Raw genomic sequence first — 19,632 nt, 5'->3', positions numbered from 1 at the left:
GGTATGTAGTCATTCCAAGGACAAAAGACCCTGCAGGCGCCCACCAGTCAGAGGCCCTTTGTTGGCTGGCTGGGTGGAGTAGCACTACCCAGGAACCAGGGCATGCGGAGTCGGATCCTTTAAGATATAGAGGTTTGAATCCCAGTCAAGTGCCTGGGAGCGCGGGAAACTGTGGAGTGGAACAAACTGGCCCACTCATGCCCTCGTACAACACACAACACTGTGAGGATGGCCTGAACAGAGTGGTTTAGAACACCCATTCTGGGGAGGAGAGACTGGGGTGTTGCCATTTTTCTCCCCATTACCAACAAGGTGCGGCTTCAGTGAACAGAGAAACGGGCCCACAGTGGAGGTGGGACTGGCCTACACCAAACCACGCCTCTCCACACCCGGTAACACCAGAGCAAGATAGACACTGACTGAACCAGACGGCCCCTCCTCCAGACCAGCACAGCCACCGGTTTTAAGACACCATCAGATATTGGTCCAGTAGTTTTTCATTTTCTGATATACATATATACATATGTATATATTTTTTTTCTTTCTTCCTTTTCTTCCTCTTATTTCTTCTCTTCTCTATTCTGGCTGTTGGTTTGTTCAAGCAGACATTTTTAATCTATTCTTTTTACACCTCTTCTTTTACACCTCTTACAGCCCCCCACCCCCACCGTTTTAAAATTTTTTCCAGGATTACCTCAATGAACAAATCAAAGTACACCTGGTGGAAGGTCCAAACCATCACTATGAGTAGGGAGATAAAGCAACCAGAGTCACAACAACAGCAAGCATGCAACACACACCAAAAACACCCCTGAAGGACCAGGCTCTGGACAGTGTATGGTCCTTTTTCAATATAGTAGTGCTTGCTGATGCAGGACACATAACAGACTATTAAACAAGCTATTAAAACACATAAAGGACAAAAAAACTAGCCAAAATGATGAAACAGAAGCATTCTTCTCAAAAGAAATTCCAGGAAGAAATGACAGCTAGAGAATGGCTCAAAACATATAGAAACAATATATCTAATAAATAATTTAGAATAATAGTCATAAGATTAATAGCTGGGCTTGAAAAAGGCATAGAAGACAGCAGAGAATCTATTGCTATGGAAATCAAGAAATAGTCACGACGAATTAAGAAATGTTGTAAATGAGTTGCAAAATAAACTAGATGCAGTGACAGTAAGGATGGAGGAAACAGAGGGAAGAAAAAGTGAAATAGAAGATAAAATTATGGAAAATGATGAAGCTGAGAGAAGGAAAGAGAGGAAAATACTAGACCACGAAGGGAGAATTAGAGAACTACATGATTCAATGAAATGTAATAATTATCCGTATCACAGGAATTCAAGAAGAAGAAGAAGAGGAAGAAGAAGAAGAAAAAGAAGAAGAAGAAGGAGGGAGAGAGAGAGAAAGGGGCAGAAGGTTTACTTGAACAAATTATAGCTGAGAACTTCCCTAATCTGAGGAAGGAAGCAGACATCCAAATCCAGGAGGCACAGAAAACCCTCTTCAGATTCAACAAGAGTATGTCTTCACCACAGTATATCATAGTGAAATTGGCAAAATACAAAGATAAAGAGAATTCTGAAAGCAGTTAGGGACAAATGGGCCTGTCCACTGAAACTTGGTAGGTTAGAAGGGAGTGGCAGGAAATATTCAATGTGCTGAATAGGAAAAATATGCAACCAAGAATCCTTTATCCAGCAAGGCTGTCACTCAGAATAGAAGGAGAGATAAAAGCTTTCCCAGACAAACAAAAACTGAAGGAGTTCACAACCACTAAACCAGCCCTGCAAGAGATCCTAAGGGAGACTCTGTGAGTGGAGTGCTGCAAAGACTACAAAGGACCAGAGACATCACCACAAGCATGAAACCTACAGATAACACAATGACACTAAATCCATATCTTTCAATAATAACTCTGAATGTAAATGGACTAAATGCCCCAATCAAAAGACATACGGTATCAGAATGGATAAAAACAAAAATAAAAACAAGATCCATCTATATGCTGTCTCCAAGAGACTCATTTTAGACCAGAGGACACCTTCATATTGTAAGTGGGGGGATGGAGAACCATTTATAATGCTACTGGAAGTAAAAGGAAGCTGGGTAGCCATACCTATATCAGACAAATTAGATTTAATTTAATTAATTAATTTATTTATTTCTAAAAATTTTAATGTTTATTCACTTTTGGAAGACAGAGAGAGACAGAGCACAAGTAGGGGTGGGCGGAGAGAGAGGGAGACACAGAATCTAAAGCAAGATCCAGGCTCCGAGCTGTCAGAACAGAGCCTGACACGGGGCTCAAACTCACAAACCGGGAGATCATGACCTGATCCAAAGTCGGATACTCAACCAACTGAGCCACCCAGGTGCCCCAAGACAAATTAGATTTTAAACTAAAGGTTGTAACAAGAGATGAAGAATGGCATACATAATTACAGGGTCTATCCATCAAGAACTAATAATTGTAAATGTTTATGCCCCCAACTTAAAACACCCAAATATATAAATCAATTAATCACAAACATAAGCAATCTTATTGATAAAAATACAGTAATTGCAGGGGATTTTAATATTCCACTTACAGAAATGGACAGATCTTCTAGGCAGAAAATTAATAAAGAAACAATGGCCTTGAATGATACACTGGTCCAGATGGACTTGATATATTCAGAACTTTTCATCCAAAAGCAGCAGAATACACATTCTTCTTGAGTACACATGGAACATTCTCCAAAATAGATCACATACTGGGTCATGAAACAGCCCTCAACAAATATAAAAGAATTGAGAACATACCAAGAATATTTTCAGAAAAAATGCTATGAAAGTTGAATCCACCACAAGAAAAAATTTGGAAAGCCTCCAAATGCATGGATGTTAAAGAACTTCCTACTAAAGAATGAATGGGTCAACCAGGCAATTAAAGAAGCTAAAAAATATATGGAAGCAAACAAAAATGAAAACACGATAGTCCAAAGCCTTTGGGATGCAGCAAAGGCAGTCCTAAGAGTAAAATACATTGCAATCCAGGCCTATATCAAGAAACAAGAAAAATCCCAAATACAAAACCTAACTGCACACCTAAACGAACTAGAAGCAGAACAGCAAAGAAACCCCAAAGCCAGCAGAAGAAGAGAAATAAAGATTAGAGCAGGAATAAACAATATAGAATTGAAAGAAAAAGAAAAATCAGTAGAACAGACTGATGAATGTTAAGAGCTGGTTTTTTGAAAAAATAAACAAAATTGATAAACCCCTAGCCAGACTTCTCAAAAAGAAAAGAGAGAGGGGGGTGCCTGGGTGGTTTAGTTGGTTGAACATCCAACTTCGGCTCAGGTCATGATCTCACAGTCCATGGGTTTTGGCCCCTCATCGGGCTCTGTGCTGTCAGTTCAGAACCTGGAGCCTGCTTTGGATTCTGTGTCTCCCTCTCTGCCCCTCCTCAACTCATGCTCTGTCTCTCAAAAAACAAATAAATGTTAAAAAAAAATTAAAAAAAAGAAAAGAGAGATGCTCCAAATAGATAAAATCATGAATAAAAGAGGAGAGATCACAACCAACACCACAGAAATACAAACAATTATTAGACAACACTATGAAAAAATATATGCCAACAAACTGGACAACCTGGAAGAAATTTACAAATTCCTAGACACCCACACACTACCAAAACTCAAACGGGAAGAAATAGAAAATTTGAAAAGACCCATAATCAGCGAAGAAATTGAATCAGTTATCAAAAATCTCCCAAAATGTAAGAGTTCTGGGCCAGATGGCTTCCCAGGGGAATTCTACAAGACATTTAAAGCAGAGTTAATACCTATCCTTCTCAAGCTGTTCCAAGAAATAGAAATGGAAGGAAAGCTTCTGTACTTATGCTATGAAGCCAAGAATCTCAAACCAGACAGAGACCACTAAAAAAGGAGAGTTACAGGCCAATATCCCTGATGAACACGGATGCAAAAATTTTCAACAAGATACTAGCATCAAATTCAACAGTGCATTGAAAGAATCATTCACCATGATTAAGTGGCATTCTTTCCTGGGCCGTAGGGCTGGTTCAATATTTGCAGATCAATCAATGTGATACATCACATGAATAAAAGAAAGGATAAGAACCATATGATCCTGTCAATAGATGCAGAAAAAGCATTTGACAAAATACAGCATCTTTCTTGATAAAAACTCTCAAGGAAGTAGGGATAGAAAGAACATACCTTAACATCATAACAGCCATATATGAAAAGCCCATAGCTAATATCATCCTCAATGGGGAAAAGCTGAGAGATTTCCCCGAGATCAGGAATACAACAGGATGTCCACTCTCACCACTGTTGTTTAACATAGTGTTGGAAGTCCCAGCCTCAGCAATTGGACAACAAAATGAAATAAAAGGCATCCAAATTGGCAAAGAAGAAGTTAAACTTTCCCTTTTTTTTGCAGATGACATGATACTCTACATGGAAAACCCAAAAGACTCCACCAAAAAGCTGCTAGAACTGATACATGAACTCAGCAAAGTTGCAGGATACAAAATCAATGTACAGAAATTGGTTGCATTTTTATACACCAATAATGAAGCAACAGAAAGAGAAATCGAGAAATCAATCCCATTGACAATATTACCAAGAACCATAAAATACCCAGGAATAAATCTAACCAAAGATGTAAAAGATCTGTATGCTTAAAACTATAGAAAACCTATGAAAGAAAGTGAAGAAGACACAAAGGAATGGAAACACATTCCATGTTCATGGATGGGAATAACAAATATTGTTAAAATGTCACTACTTCCCAAAGCAATCTGCACATGCAATGCAAACCAATCAAAACTGTATGGGCATTCTTCTCAAAGCTAGAACAAACAATCCTAAAATTTGTATGGAACCAGAAAAGTATTTGTATGGAATAGCCAAAGTAATGTTGAAAAAGAAAACCAAAGTGGGAGGCATCACCGGACTTTAGCCTCTACTACAAAGCTGTAATCATCAAGACAGTATGGTTTTGGCACAAAAACAGACACATAGACCAATGGAATAGAGCAGAGAACCCAGAATTGAACCCACAAATGTATGGCCAACCAATCTTTGACAAAGCAGGAAAGAGTACCCAATGGAAAAAGGATAGTCTCTTTAGCAAATGGAGCTGGGAAAACTGGATAGCAACATGCAGAAGAATCAAACTGGACCACTTTCTTACACCATACTCAAAAATAAATTCAAAATGGGTGAAAGAACTAAATGTGAGACATGAAACCATTAAAACCCTAGAGGAGAAAACAGGCAGCAATCTCTTTGGCCTCAGCTGCAGCAACATCTTACTCGACACATCGCCGAGGGCAAGGGAAATAAAAGGAAAAATGAACTATTGGGAACTCATGAAGATAAGAAGCTTCTGCACTGCAAAGGAAACAATCAGCAAAACTAAAATGAAACACAGAATGGGAGAAGATATTTGCAAACGATATATCAGATAAAAAGTTAGTATCCAAAATCTATAAAGAATTTACCAAACTCAACACTCAAAAACAAATAATCCAGTAAAGAAATGGGCAGAAGACATGTAGAGACACTTTTCCAAAGAAGGCATCCAGATGGCCAACAGACACATGAAAAGGTGTTCAATAGCACTAATCATCAGGGAAATACAAATCAAAACCACAATGAGATACCACCTCACACCGGTCAGAGTGGCGAAAATTAACAACTCAGGAAACAATAGATATTGGCAAGGATGTGGAGAAATGGGAACCCTCTTGCACTGTTGGTAGGAATGCAACTGGTGCAGCCGCTCTGGAAAACAGAGTGGAGGTTCCTCAAAAAATTAAAAATGGAATTACCCTAAGACCCAGCAGTCACAGTACTAGGAATTTATCCAAGGGATACAGGAGTGCTGATTCATAGGGGCACATGTAGCCTAATGTTTATAGCAATGCTATCACCAATAGCCTAATTATGGAAAGAGCCCAAATGTCTGATGAATGGATAAAGAAGATGTAGTTTTTATATACAATGGAAAAAAGCCCGGTTGGGAAGATGGAGGCATAGGAGGACGCTGGGCTCACCACGTCCAGCGGATCACTTAGATTCCACCCACACCTGCCTAAATAACCCAGAAAATTGCCAGAAGACTAGCAGAACGGATTCCCGGAAGCCAAGCGTAGACGAGAGGCCCATGGAAGAGGGTAGGAAGGGTGGAGAGGTGGTGCGCGCTCCATGGACTGGCAGGAGGGAGCCGGGGCAGAGGGGCGGCCCGCCGGCCAAGTAGAGACCCCGAGTCTGGCTTGCAAAAGTGGAGGCGCTGGACAGAGTGTATTCTGAAAGCAAGTGGGACTTCACATCTGGAAGGTTATAAGTTAACAGCTCTGCTCCGAGAGCAGGAAGGCTGGAGGACAACAGGAGGGAGAGTTGTTGAGCCCCGGACAACAGAGTTCAGCTTGGCGGGGAAAAAAGGCGCTTGCCAGCGCCATCTCCCTCACCCATCCCCCAGCCAAAATCCCAAAGGGAACCAGTTGCTGTCAGGGAACTTGCTGGCACTGTGCAAACACCCAACGCTGTGCTTCTGCGGATCCATTCCTCCGGCCTCTGGCGGCAGGTCTGACTCCCTCCCGGTGCCACAGGGCCCCTCCCGAAGCAGACCTCTGAAGGAAAAGTGAGCTGAGCCTGCCCCTCCCACCCCTGTGCACCTTGCCGATCCACCCAGCTAATACGCCAGATCCCCAGCACCACAAGCCTGGCAGTGTGCAAGTAGCCCAGATGGGCCATGCCACCCCACAGTGAATCCCGCCCCTAGGAGAGGGGAAGAGAAGGTATACACCAGTCTGACTGTGCCCCCAGCGGTGGGCTGGGGGCAGACATCAGGTCTGACTGAAGCTCTGCCCACCAATGCAAGTTATTCAAGACAGCACAGGGGAAGTGCCCTGCAGTTCCTCACCACTCCAAGGACTATCCAAAATGACGAAACGGAAGAATTCCCCTCAAAAGAATCTCCAAAATATCAACAGCTAATGAACTGATCAACAAGGATTTAAACAGTATAGCAGAAAGTGAATTTAGAATAATAGTCATAAAATTAATTGCTGGGCTTGAAAACAGTATAGAGGACAGCAGAGAATCTCTTGCTACAGAGATCAAGGGACTAAGGAACAGTCAGGAGGAGCTAAAAATGCTATTAATGAGCTGCAAAATAAAATGGAAACGACCACGGCTTGGATTGAAGAGGCAGAGGAGAGAATAGGTGAACTAGAAGATACAATTATGGAAAAAGAGGAAGCTGAGAAAAAGAGAGATAAAAAAATCCAGGAGTATGAGGGGAAAATTAGAGAACTAAGTGATGCACTAAAGAGAAATAATCTACACATAATTGGTATTCCAGAGGAGGAAGAGAGAGGGAAAGGTGCTGAAGGGGTACTTGAAGAAATCATAGCTGAGAACTTCCCTGATCTGGGGAAGGAAAAAAGCATTGAAATCCAAGAGGCACAGAGAACTCCCTTCAGACGTAACTTGAATCGATCTTCTGCACGACATATCATAGTGAAACTGGCAAAATATAAGGATAAAGAGAAAATTCTGAAAGCAGCTAGGGATAAACGTGCTCTAACATATAAAGGGAGACCTATAAGACTCATGACTGATCTCTCTACTGAAACTTGGCAGGCCAGAAAGGAATGGCAGGAAATCTTCCATGTGATGAACAGCAAAAATATGCAGCCGAGAATCCTTTATCCAGCAAGTCTGTCATTTAGAATAGAAGGAGAGATAAAGGTCTTCCCAAACAAACAAAAACTGAAGGAATTCATCACCACTAAACCAGCCCTACAAGAGATGCTAAGGGGGATCCTGTGAGACAAAGCACCAGAGACATCGCTACAAGCATGAAACCTACGGACATCACAATGACTCTAAACCCATATCTTTCTATAATAACACTGAACGTAAATGGACTAAATGCGCCAACCAAAAGACGTAGGGTATCAGAATGGATAAAAAAACAAGACCCATCTATTTGCTGTCTACAAGAGACTCATTTTAGACCTAAGGACACGTTCAGATTGAGAGTGAGGGGATGGAGAACTATTTATCATGCTACTGGAAGCCAAAAGAAAGCTGGAGTAGCCATACTTATATCAGACAAACTAGACTTTAAATTAAAGGCTGTAACAAGAGATTAAGAAGGGCATTATACAATAATTACAGGGTCTATCCATCAGGAAGAGCTAACAATTATAAATGTCTATGCGCTGAATACAGGAGCCCCCAAATATATAAAACAATTACTTACAAACATAAGCAACCTTATTGATAGGAATGTGGTAATTGCAGGGGCGCCTGGGTGGCGCAGTCAGTTAAGCGTCCGACTTCAGCCAGGTCACGATCTCGCGGTCCGTGAGTTCAAGCCCCGCGTCAGGCTCTGGGCTGATGGCTCAGAGCCTGGAGCCTGTTTCCGGTTCTGTGTCTCCCTCTCTCTCTGCCCCTCCCCTGTTCGTGCTCTGTCTCTCTCTGTCCCAAAAATAAATAAACATTGAAAAAAAAAATTTAAGAATGTGGTAATTGCAGAGGACTTTAACACTCCTCTTACAGAAATGGATAGATCATCTAGACACACGGTCAATAAAGAAACCAGGGCCCTGAATGATACATTGGATCAGATGGACTTGACACATATATTTAGAACTCTGCATCCCAAAGCAACAGAATATACTTTCTTCTCAAGTGCACATGGAACATTCTCCAAGATAGATCACATACTGGGTCGCAAAACAGACCTTCATAAGTATACAAGAATTGAGATCATACCATGCATACTTTCAGACCACAATGCTATGAAGCTTGAAATCAACCACAGAAAAAAGTCTGGAAAACCTCCAAAAGCATGGTGGTGAAAGAACACCCTCCTAAAGAATGAGTGGGTCAACCAGGCAATTAGAGAAGAAATTAAAAAATATATGGAAACAAACGAAAATGAAAATACAACAATCCAAATGCTTTCGGATGTAGCGAAGGCAGTCCTGAGAGGAAAATACATTGCAATCCAGGACTATCTCAAGAAACAAGAAAAATCCCGAATACAAAATCTAACAGCACACCTAAAGGAAATAGAAGCAGAACAGCAAAGACAGGCTAAACTCAGCAGAAGAAGAGAAACAATAAAGATCAGAGCAGAAATAAACAATATAGGGGCGCCTGGGTGGCGCAGTCGGTTAAGCGTCCGACTTCAGCCAGGTCACGATCTCGCGGTCCGTGAGTTCGAGCCCCGCGTCGGGCTCTGGGCTGATGGCTCAGAGCCTCGAGCCTGTTTCCGATTCTGTGTCTCCCTCTCTCTCTGCCCCTCCCCCGTTCATGCTCTGTCTCTCTCTGTCCCAAAATTAAATAAACGTTGAAAAAAAAATTAAAAAAACAATATAGAATCTAAAAAAACTGTAGAGCAGATCAACAAAACCAAGAGTTGGTTTTTTGAAAAAATAAACAAAATGGATAAAGCTCTAGCCAGGCTTCTCAAAAAGAAAAGGGAGATGACCCAAATAGATAAAATCATGAATGAAAATGGAATTATTACAACCAATCCCTCAGAGATACAAGCAATTATCACGGAATAGTATGAAAAATTATATGACAACAAACTGGACAACCTGGAAGAAATGGACAAATTCCTAAACACCCACACACATCCAAAACTCAATCAGGAGGAAATAGAAAGCTTGAACAGACCCATAACCAGCGAAGAAACTGAATCAGTTATCAAAAATCTCCCAACAGGGGCGCCTGGGTGGCGCAGTCGGTTAAGCGTCTGACTTCAGCCAGGTCACGATGTCGCGGTCCGCGAGTTCGAGCCCCGCATCAGGCTCTGGGCTGATGGCTCAGAGCCTGGAGCCTGTTTCCGATTCTGTGTCTCCCTCTCTCTCTGCCCCTCCCCCGTTCATGCTCTGTCTCTCTCTGTCCCCAAAATAAATAAACGTTGAAAAAAAAAAAATTAAAAAAAAAAAAATCTCCCAACAAATAAGAGTCCAGGACGAGATGGCTCCCAGGGGAGTTCTACCAGATGTTTAAAGCAGAGATAATACTTGTCCTTCTCAAGCTATTCCAAAAAATATATATAATGGAGTACTACTTGGCAGTGAGAAAGAATGAAATCTTGCCGTTTGCAACAACATGGATGGAACTGGAGGATATTACGCTAAGTGAAATAAGGTAGCCAGGGAAAGACAGATATCATACGTTTTCACTCATATGTAGAATTTGAGAAACAGAAGACCCTGGTGGAAGGGAAGCAGAAAAAATAGTTTCAAAAAGTGAGGGAGGCAAACCATAAGAGACTCTTAAATATAGAGGACAAACTGAGGGTTGATGGGAGGGGAGGGGAGAGGGAAAATGGGTGATGTGTACTGAGAAGGGCACTTGTGGGAGAATTGTGGGAATCTACTCCCGAAGCCAAGAGCACACTGCATACACTGTATGCACTGTATGTTAGCTAACTTGACAATAAATTATAGTTAAAAAATAAATAAAATAAAAGGATTAACTCATTAAATTAAAAAAAATAACAGTGATAGCTCATATTTAACTAGTCTGAGCTGTGTGCCAAACCCTGTTCTAGAATATTCTAGAATGATTGAAGTCACAGCAATGGTTTCCTCAGGAGTGTAGCTTATTGACTAACAAAGAGGTCAAAGGAATTTTCAATGTGGTGAAATTATTCTTCATTTTTTATTTGGGTGACCATTATATGGGTGTATATATTTGCCAAAACTCATCAGACTATGCTGTTCAGATATGTGCATTTTACTTTTGTAAATTTACCTGATTAAAAAAATCACTATAGACTGCTACCACCATTAAAAAGATAATAAGGGAATACCATGAATAATTTTATGCCTATTAATTCAACAACCTAGAAGAAAATAGACCAATTTCCTGAAAACCACAAATTGCCAAAATTCAACAAAGATGAAATGTGAATAGCCATATAACCATTAAAGAAATTTAATTCATAATTTAAAAGCTCCTGAAGAATATATCTCCAGGATAAAATGGTGTCACTGAAAATTGTACTAAACATTTAAAAAATTAACATGAATTCTACACAACCTTTTCCAGAATACAGAAGAGTAGGAAATACTGACCAACTTGTTTTATGAGGCCAGTATTGACCTCATATCAAATCAAAGACAATACAAAAACCACACAAAGCAAAACTATACACCAACATTCCTCATATAGACACAAAAATCTTTAGCAAAATATTAGCAAATGGAATTCAGAAGTATCTAAAAACTATTATACACCATGATCAAGTGGGTTTTTTTCTAAGGATGCAAGGCTGATCTAACATCTGAAAATCTATTTTTGTAATCCACTATCTCAACCAATCCCAAAGCAGTAAAAATCAATTTGCCCTCAGATTTCATTTTCCAACACTAAATGCTAATAAAGTCTCCTATATTTACATGGTAAATAAAATACAGTATGTTCCTAATTTGAATTCTTATAGAAAATAGACACATCTTTACTCACATGTACACACCTGACACACATATATACTCTTACACACAGATATATGAAAAAAAAGACGGATATATTTTTAAAATGGTGATGTTTCTAGATAGCAGAATTATAAATGGTTTGAATGTTCCATTTTTAAAATATACTTTCTACAATGGGCGTGAATATTTACATTCAGGAAAAAAGTAGAAGAAAGTAATATGAAGAGAGATATGCACTGGTATTTCTCCCGAGTAATTTTACTCATTAAAAAAAAATCTTGAGGGGCGCCTGGGTGGCGCAGTCGGTTAAGCGTCCGACTTCAGCCAGGTCACGATCTCGCGGTCCGTGAGTTCGAGCCCCACGTCAGGCTCTGGGCTGATGGCTCAGAGCCTGGAGCCTGTTTCCGATTCTGTGTCTCCCTCTCTCTCTGCCCCTCCCCCGTTCATGCTCTGTTTCTCTCTGTCCCAAAAATAAATAAAAACGTTGAAAAAAAAAAATTAAAAAAAAAAATCTTGAACATTATATCTGATATCAATATGAATAATTCTATAATTTCAAGAAACACTAAGCTATTATCATGGATAATTCCTCTCAAATTTATAACTTTATAGGAATATTCTAAAGGGCAACGTGTGAGACATTTGACTATTACAGCTTTAACAACTGACCACCAAACCAGGCTTAAACAGATTGCAAGACGGATTAACACTGACATATTGAAAAAAATGATACAGTTTTACGACATGAACTATTGCGGTCGAGTCACAAGGAATTACCCTTTTAAAATATACTTTAAAAACACCAACTTTACATTATGACAAATTAGGTGTCTTCCATAGATATATGCTATTATGAAAATACAAATGAAAAGTATATCAGTGGCCTTTATTATACTAATGTCCAGCATTAATATAATGTCGAGGAATCAGATGTAATTACAGTGAAAGCCCCACGGCTTAGATCTGCCACTGGCTTCTTAAATAATCAATCCGAGAAGCTGAAATAGTGAGTCTGGGGCATCTTTACCAAATGGCAAATTACATTTTCATTAACAATAACACATTGATTTCTATTTTAAATGGACATTAATGAATAAAGCATGTATTTAATGTCATAACATAGAATCCCAGATAACTGTCTTTCCTGGTTAATGTGTTTTATATTTTCAAACAATTCCAACTCCCCCAATTTAAAAACTGTAAATGTGACCTTTATTCCTTGAATGAAGGAAGGTGTAGAGATGAATAGAAAAATAACTCTAAGAGTCTTTCTTTGGTGGGTCCTACAGGAAGCATGCACCTGTGCACGCGCGCGCGCACACACACACACACACACACATATTGGGGGTATGAGTACTAGCAGTATATCCATTTATCCATAATACAGGGGGTGCTAGAGAAGGAGAAGAGCAAAGGGAAAAGGGCCACTTGAAAGAAAAATAGTCTGACTTGACACATAACCTTCTCTACCTTCTCTTTCTGCTTTGGAACTCTTATTTATTCTGCCCTAGAAACCTCCCCACAGTCTAATTAATAACAATGAAACTATCATAGGCTCAAGCTCTTCTAGGTTTCCCACATACCACAGAAGTATGAAACCTGCAAACTACACTGTGCACACCCCTCCTGCCAGCAGGATCCTAGGTAGAAATGACCAGTGAGAGATCAATGCATGAGATTTGTAAGGAAGAAAAAAATAAGACCCATTATCCTTTAGCTTTGGATAAACCCTAGGTAGAGAGTAAAGGTAAGGCTTTATTTTCCTTTAGCATTTAGAGATCCTCCCACATGTCAGCCACTTTGATGCTAAAGGTATCTGAGCACTTTTTGGTGGTAGTTTTCCTGTAATTCTTTCATATACAGATTTCCCAAAAGAGGCCTTCCCGGCCTTCACTCCTCCTACCTTTCCACAGTTGTGTGAGCCTTTAATTCCACGTTTGATCCACAAAACAGCAATTTCATTTGCTTCAGCCTAAAAAGAATATAAAATCGAAATATTTTCGGTAAAAATGTAATAACAATACTGTCAATCCCCAAATGGGACACATTTCCATTTTAAACAAACAAACAAAAAATGACCTGGAAAACATGTATTTCTTTCACATGGAAAAGTATGTATATAAGAGATATAATTCTAACATCCCACACATACACTATGTTATGGTAGAAGGATTCTTCCTTATTGGCCTCCACAGTTCTTGATGAGCGTGGATCATTTATCTCCTACTTGCATACTTCAGTCTTGTTCTGGACTCTAGAATAGCCCAGGCTTGATGAAAGATGTTCTAATGTTACTTTAATCACACACCTGCACCCCTCTGTACAGATCCCACTCCTCACTTTACTAGCTGAGCCACTTTCTTCTTAATCGTCTCTCTCCAATAAATCTGAAATTCTGTCATTTATTTTTTTAAATTTATTTTTAGAGAGAGAGAAAGATAGAGTGTAAGCAGGAGAGAGAGAGAGAGAGAGAGAGAGAGAGAGAGAGAGAGAGAGACACACACCCAGGCTCCAGGCTCCAGCTGTCAGCAGAGCCTCATGTAGGTCTTGAACCCACAAACTGTGATATCATGACCTGAGCTTAAGTGGGACACTCAACCAAATGAGCTACCCAGGCACCCTGAAATCTTGTCATTTACTGAGGTCCTGGCTACTGTGGCCAGACCCAGAAACCATGTGTGTGACTGGGCTCCAGGGTACAGATCCTTTGGGTTCCCTGTCATTTTGCTCTGCCTCACTACCAGGTTACCATTTTTTTTTCATTTTGGATCTCACGGTGTTGGTGGACATACTGAATGGTGACCAAACACTGCTATACTATTGTGCACATTGCCTGGCATACTTCATTAATTATTAAATGAAAGGCTAAATGAAAAAAATGAATGCTTGTTCAGAGCAGGCCCACGTTAATGCGAACCCGGTGTAGGAAACCAAAAACATCTAGACAGAGCCTTTTATACAAATTTACCTCAGGGATTCAGTTCATGTGGGCACTTGATTTAGGTTAAGCCCAAGTCTTTGCCTGCTTGGTGAAAATTGACTCCAGAGAGAGGTTGATTTTTTCCATGAAAAAATACAGACTTGGGCGGACAATGTGAAGTAGCGTGTCTAGTCTTCATCCGCATGGCTGAAGCTGGCTGAGCAGCCCCTAACCCCTTTTTGAAGCTTGCGGGAAAAGAGGAAAAAATGGAAGGAAACCTACTTCCTTTTTTAGACAACCTGACCTGGAAGTTTCATATATATCACTTCTGCTCATTTCCCAGTGGCCATTATCATATGACCACACTCATCTTCAAGGAAGTAGTTTCAAGAAGTAATGCCATGTGCCAATCTCAAATTCAGGGGTTTTATTACAAAAGTGAAGAAAGAGCAATGGATCTTGGGGGTCAGTCAGTGGGGTCTGACATACATGGATTTTGAATTTGGCTCTAGGTGAAACCAGTCTCACTTATTTGTTTTACTGTGCTATGCTACTTCTCCACATTATAGGTTAGAATAGGTATAAAAATTTTAAATAGAGATTCAATATAGTCAGATTTGTATTTCTGAATGAGCGCTTTGAAGAAATTAGGCGGTTAAGGCAACAGAGGATGATTTAAAGAGTCAGTTCTTGGGCGCCTGGGTGGCTCAGTCGGTTAAGCGTCCGACTTCAGCCAGGTCACGACCTCGCGGTCTGTGAGTTCGAGCCCCGCGTCAGGCTCTGGGCTGATGGCTAGGAGCCTGGAGCCTGTTTCCGATTCTGTGTCTCCCTCTCTCTCTGACCCTCCCCCGTTCATGCTCTGTCTCTCTCTGTCTCAAAAATAAATAAACGTTGGAAAAAAAAAAAAGAGTCAGTTCTCAATCTTTTTGGTTTTAGGACTGATTTATCCTTTTAAAAATCATTGACAATTTCAAGGAACTTATGGTTATCGGGTTATACCTACTGATCTTTACTATATTAGAAACAAAAAGTGAGGAAATTTTCAAGCACAAGAGCATTACAAACACATATGCTGTTAGTCATCAGACTAATGATGTCGCCACGTGTCATGCCGCTTCTGGAAAATTTTGCTGAACATTTGGGAGACAGTAAGAGTAAAATACGCAAATAATATCTTAATATTATTATGAAATTATTTTGACCTCACAACACCTTGAAAGAGTCTTGGAGTCTCCCAGGGATCCCTGGATACTTTGAGAAACACCGGTTTAAACTAAGGTCATGTCCACAGAGACATCAAGGAGAAATAAGTTTAAAGAACTTATAGGAATAGAAATGACAAGATTTAGTGACCTTCTTCAATAAGATACAATGTACAAACACAACCTCACTCTAGCATTGGTTAAGTTGTTATTGTTTTAAAGTTAACCTTTAAGGAGCACTGTACTAAGTGCTTTAAATATTTAATTTTATTTCATCCTTACCTATGATATGGTGCTATTAAGTTTTTCCACAGTCAGTATGTGTAATGAGTATTGTATAGTTGTATATAGTGAACACTGTATAATTTCCTGGATGACTGGAACCAAAGTTTATTTTATTTTATTTTTGTAAATATTTATTTTTGAGACAGAGGGAGTGCAAGTGGGACAGGGAGAGAGAGAAGTGGACAGAGGATTCAAAGTGGGCTCTGTGCTGACAGCAGCCAGCCCAATGTGGGGCTCAAACTCACACACCATGAGATCATGGCCTGAGCCAAAGTCTGATGCTTAACTGACTGAGCCACCCAGGCGTACCTGGAACAAAAGTTCTTTTAAGGCAAGTAAAGTTTGAATAAAAGCTTTTGGCCAATGCTTTAAAAATTACCTGGTGCCTACAGGGAAGTATTGCGTGTGCGTGCATGTGTGTGTGTGTGTGTATGTGTGTTTATTTGTTTTTCACAGCAAGCCTATAAGATTCTGATCTCTGTTGCTTCTTCAGTGAGTTGACTTCTGTAATTTTGGGGTTCTGGTTCTGACACTGTTCTTGTTCTGGTTATTCAACATTGCTCACTGCTCATCTTTTCTTCCATCTCTTTAACCTAGATTCCATTCTTACTACTCAGCCAAACTTAGTTACTCAGCACCTGTTCCAACTTTCCTCCTACTTGTAGCACCTTGTTCTGGTATATAAATTGTTTCCCATATTCCAATTGGCAATCTGGTCCAACTGTCCTCATCTATTCTGGATTTGTCTTTGGTCATTATTTGCAGGGTGACACCACAACTATCTACTACTCACAGTTCTCCCTGTGTTGTGTTAAGCCTTTGGTTTTTGGCATTAGCCCTTCTGGGTCATTCAGTAGAGATGGGATACCACAGGAGGAGAAAATGGGGCAAGACCAAGAGGTGTAAGCTCCATAGAAGAAAAAATTGCTCTTTTTGACCTATAGGAATTGCCAATAGAGTATCTGAATGTTTTGTTTATTTGTTTGCAAAGTACATTAATCATAGTTATATGTTATAGCTATGAACTATATTATGAAGATCAGATTGTGCTGAATGTTCAAAGTGATAGTGTTACTAAGAGAGTCTTCCAGTAACAATGTCTTTATATAGCAATTTAAGAAAAGGTTATTTAGAATACTTGCATTTATTTTTCTATTTTTTAAATTTTTTTCTTTATTTTTTAAAAAAAGTTTATTTATTTATTTTGAGAGAGTGAGAACGAGCAGGGGAGGGGCCAAGAGAGAGGAAGAGAGAGAAACCCAAGCAGGCTTCATGCTGTCAGTGCTCAGCCTGACTTGGGGCTCATTCCTAAAACCACAAGATCATGACCTGGGCCAAGATCAAGAGACAGACTCTTAACCAAATGAGCCACCAAGGCACCCCACATGTTTTTTTGGCAATAGACAACATGTAGGCTCTTCAAAAAAAGTAGCCAAAATATCATATCATAAACAAACAAACAATTCAATAATTAAATATACAGTTAGTACTCCCATTTCTCTGGTTATCAACTTTTAAGGAATACATTTTCTGTTCTATACATTTTGTTTCTTGGAATCAATATTCAAATAAGTCCACATTTTGCAATTATTTAACATGTCTCTTAATTCTCTTTAAGTTTATAGATTCACCTTTATCTCCCTCTTTTTTTCTTACATTTGTTCATTTAAAAACTAGGTATATGTATTAAATTTTATTTATTCTTTTAAAGTAATCTCTACACCCATCGTGGGGCTCAAACTCATGACCCCAAGATCAAGAGTAGCATGCTCTACTGACTGAGCCAGACAATGCTGCCCCCTCCACCCCCCGCCCAACAGGAAGTTTTCTCATACTATTTCCAACTGTCTGGAGTGTGCTGGTTGCACCCCTATGATGTCTCCTGTTTTTCCTGTGTATTGACTGTTAGATCTAAATTAAATTAAATCTAAATTACCCTTGTGTAATACTTATTTTGTACCAGGTACTGTTCTAAGAGTTTTATGCATAATGTTCCACAATTAAGTAGGAAGTTAGCTTTTGTTTTTTTTATAAATTCCTTTGATTAGATTTAAGGTTTACTATGAGAGAAGAATTTTAACGGTAATGGGTGTCAAATTTTGGTAAATCCTTTGTCCACATCTATTAAGTGGATCACAGATATTTATTTTGTTAATATCATTAATTGCATGGTTTATTATTTTATTTAAATTTATTATTTTTTTCTTTTTACCCTTTTACCTTCTTCACACATTCCTCCCTCCCCTGACCCTCTGCCCATGGCAACCATAAGTCTGTTCTCTCTATCTATGATCTTGTTTGTTTGTTTTTAGAGTCCATGCATTAAAAAGCTCATATGATTTTTGTCTTTCCCTGTCTCATTTATTTCACTTAGCATGATACCTTTGATGTCCATCCATATTGAAATAGCAAGATTTCATTCAATAATGAATATTCCATTGTATATATTCTGTGTATACAATGGAGACTATTATTCCATTGTGAATAATACTCCATTGTACATATATACTATATCTTCTTTATCCATTCATCCATGAATGGACACTTGGGTTGTTTCCATATCTTGGCTACTGTAAATAATGTTAATGAACTTGGTGCATATATTTTTTCAAGTTAGTGGTTTTGTTTTCCTTGGTTAAAGACCCAGAAGTAAAATTGCTGGGTCACATGGTAGTTCTATTTTTAATTTTTTGAGAATCTTTTATGTTGTTTTCCACAGTGGCTGCACCAGTTTATATTCCCACCAGCAGTGTACAAGAGTTTTCTTTTCTCCTCCTTACCAATCCTTGTTATTATTATTATTATTATTATTATTATTATTATTATCATTGGTAATAGCCATTCTGACATGTGTGAGATGATATCTCGTTGTTTTGATTTGCATTTCTTTGATGATTTCTGATGTTGAGAGTCTTTTCATTTATCTTTTGGCCATCTGTATGTCTTCTCTGGAAAAATTTCTATTCAGACCTTATGCCCATTTTTTAACTAGATTGTTTTTTTATTTTTCCTGAGTTATATGAGTTCTTTACATATTTTGGATATTAACCTGTTATCAGATATACAATTTGCAAATATTTTCTCCCATTCTGTAGGTTGCCATTTCATTTTGTTGATCGTTTCTTTTGATGTGCAGAAGTTTTTTACTCTGATGTAGTCCTACTTATTTATTTTTAATTTTGTTGCCTTTGCTTTGTGTCAGATTCAATAGTTCACCAAGACTTATATCAAGGAGCTTACCGCCTATGTTTTCTTACAAGAGTTTTGTTGGTCTCAGACCTTATGTTCTTTAATCCATTCTGAATTAATTTTTGTATATGGTGTAAGATAGTGGTCCAATTTCATTCTTTCGCATGTGATTGTCCAGTTTTTCAACATTATTTATTGAAGACTGTCCTTTGCCCATTGTATATTCTTGGCTCCTTTGCCATAATTTAATTCATCACATATATGTGGGTTTATTTCTGAGCTCTCTATCTGTTTCATTGATCTATGTGTCTGTTTTATGCCAATACCATAGTGTTTTAATTATTATAGCTTTGTATGTAGTTTGAAATAAGGGGGCTGATGCCTCCAGTTTTGTTCTTCTTTTTCAAGATTACTTTGGCTTTTTGGGGTCTTTTGTGGTTCTACACACATTTTAGGGCTGTTTGTTCTATTGCTGTGAAAAATGACATTGGAATTTAATATAGATTGCACTGAATTTATAGATTGTCTTGAATAGTATGG

General features: G+C 39.0%; 1 long non-coding RNA gene across 1 annotated transcript in view; it reads right to left on the bottom strand.

Annotated features, from left to right (window-relative positions):
- Nucleotides 1-19,632, bottom strand: part of LOC121030773 (uncharacterized) — a 441,808-nt gene that overhangs the window by 119,841 nt on the left and 302,335 nt on the right. The window contains exon 2 of the long non-coding RNA XR_005790406.1: nt 13,400-13,468. This is a non-coding gene — a long non-coding RNA (uncharacterized LOC121030773). The remainder of the gene's footprint in view (nt 1-13,399; nt 13,469-19,632) is intronic.

Source organism: Herpailurus yagouaroundi, unplaced genomic scaffold (genome assembly GCF_014898765.1).
Source record: "Herpailurus yagouaroundi ecotype Mexico unplaced genomic scaffold, PumYag 140, whole genome shotgun sequence".
Lineage (NCBI taxonomy): Eukaryota > Metazoa > Chordata > Mammalia > Carnivora > Felidae > Herpailurus > Herpailurus yagouaroundi.
The sequence above is the reverse complement of the archived record's forward strand: the minus strand, read 5'-3'. Positions and strand labels throughout refer to the sequence as shown.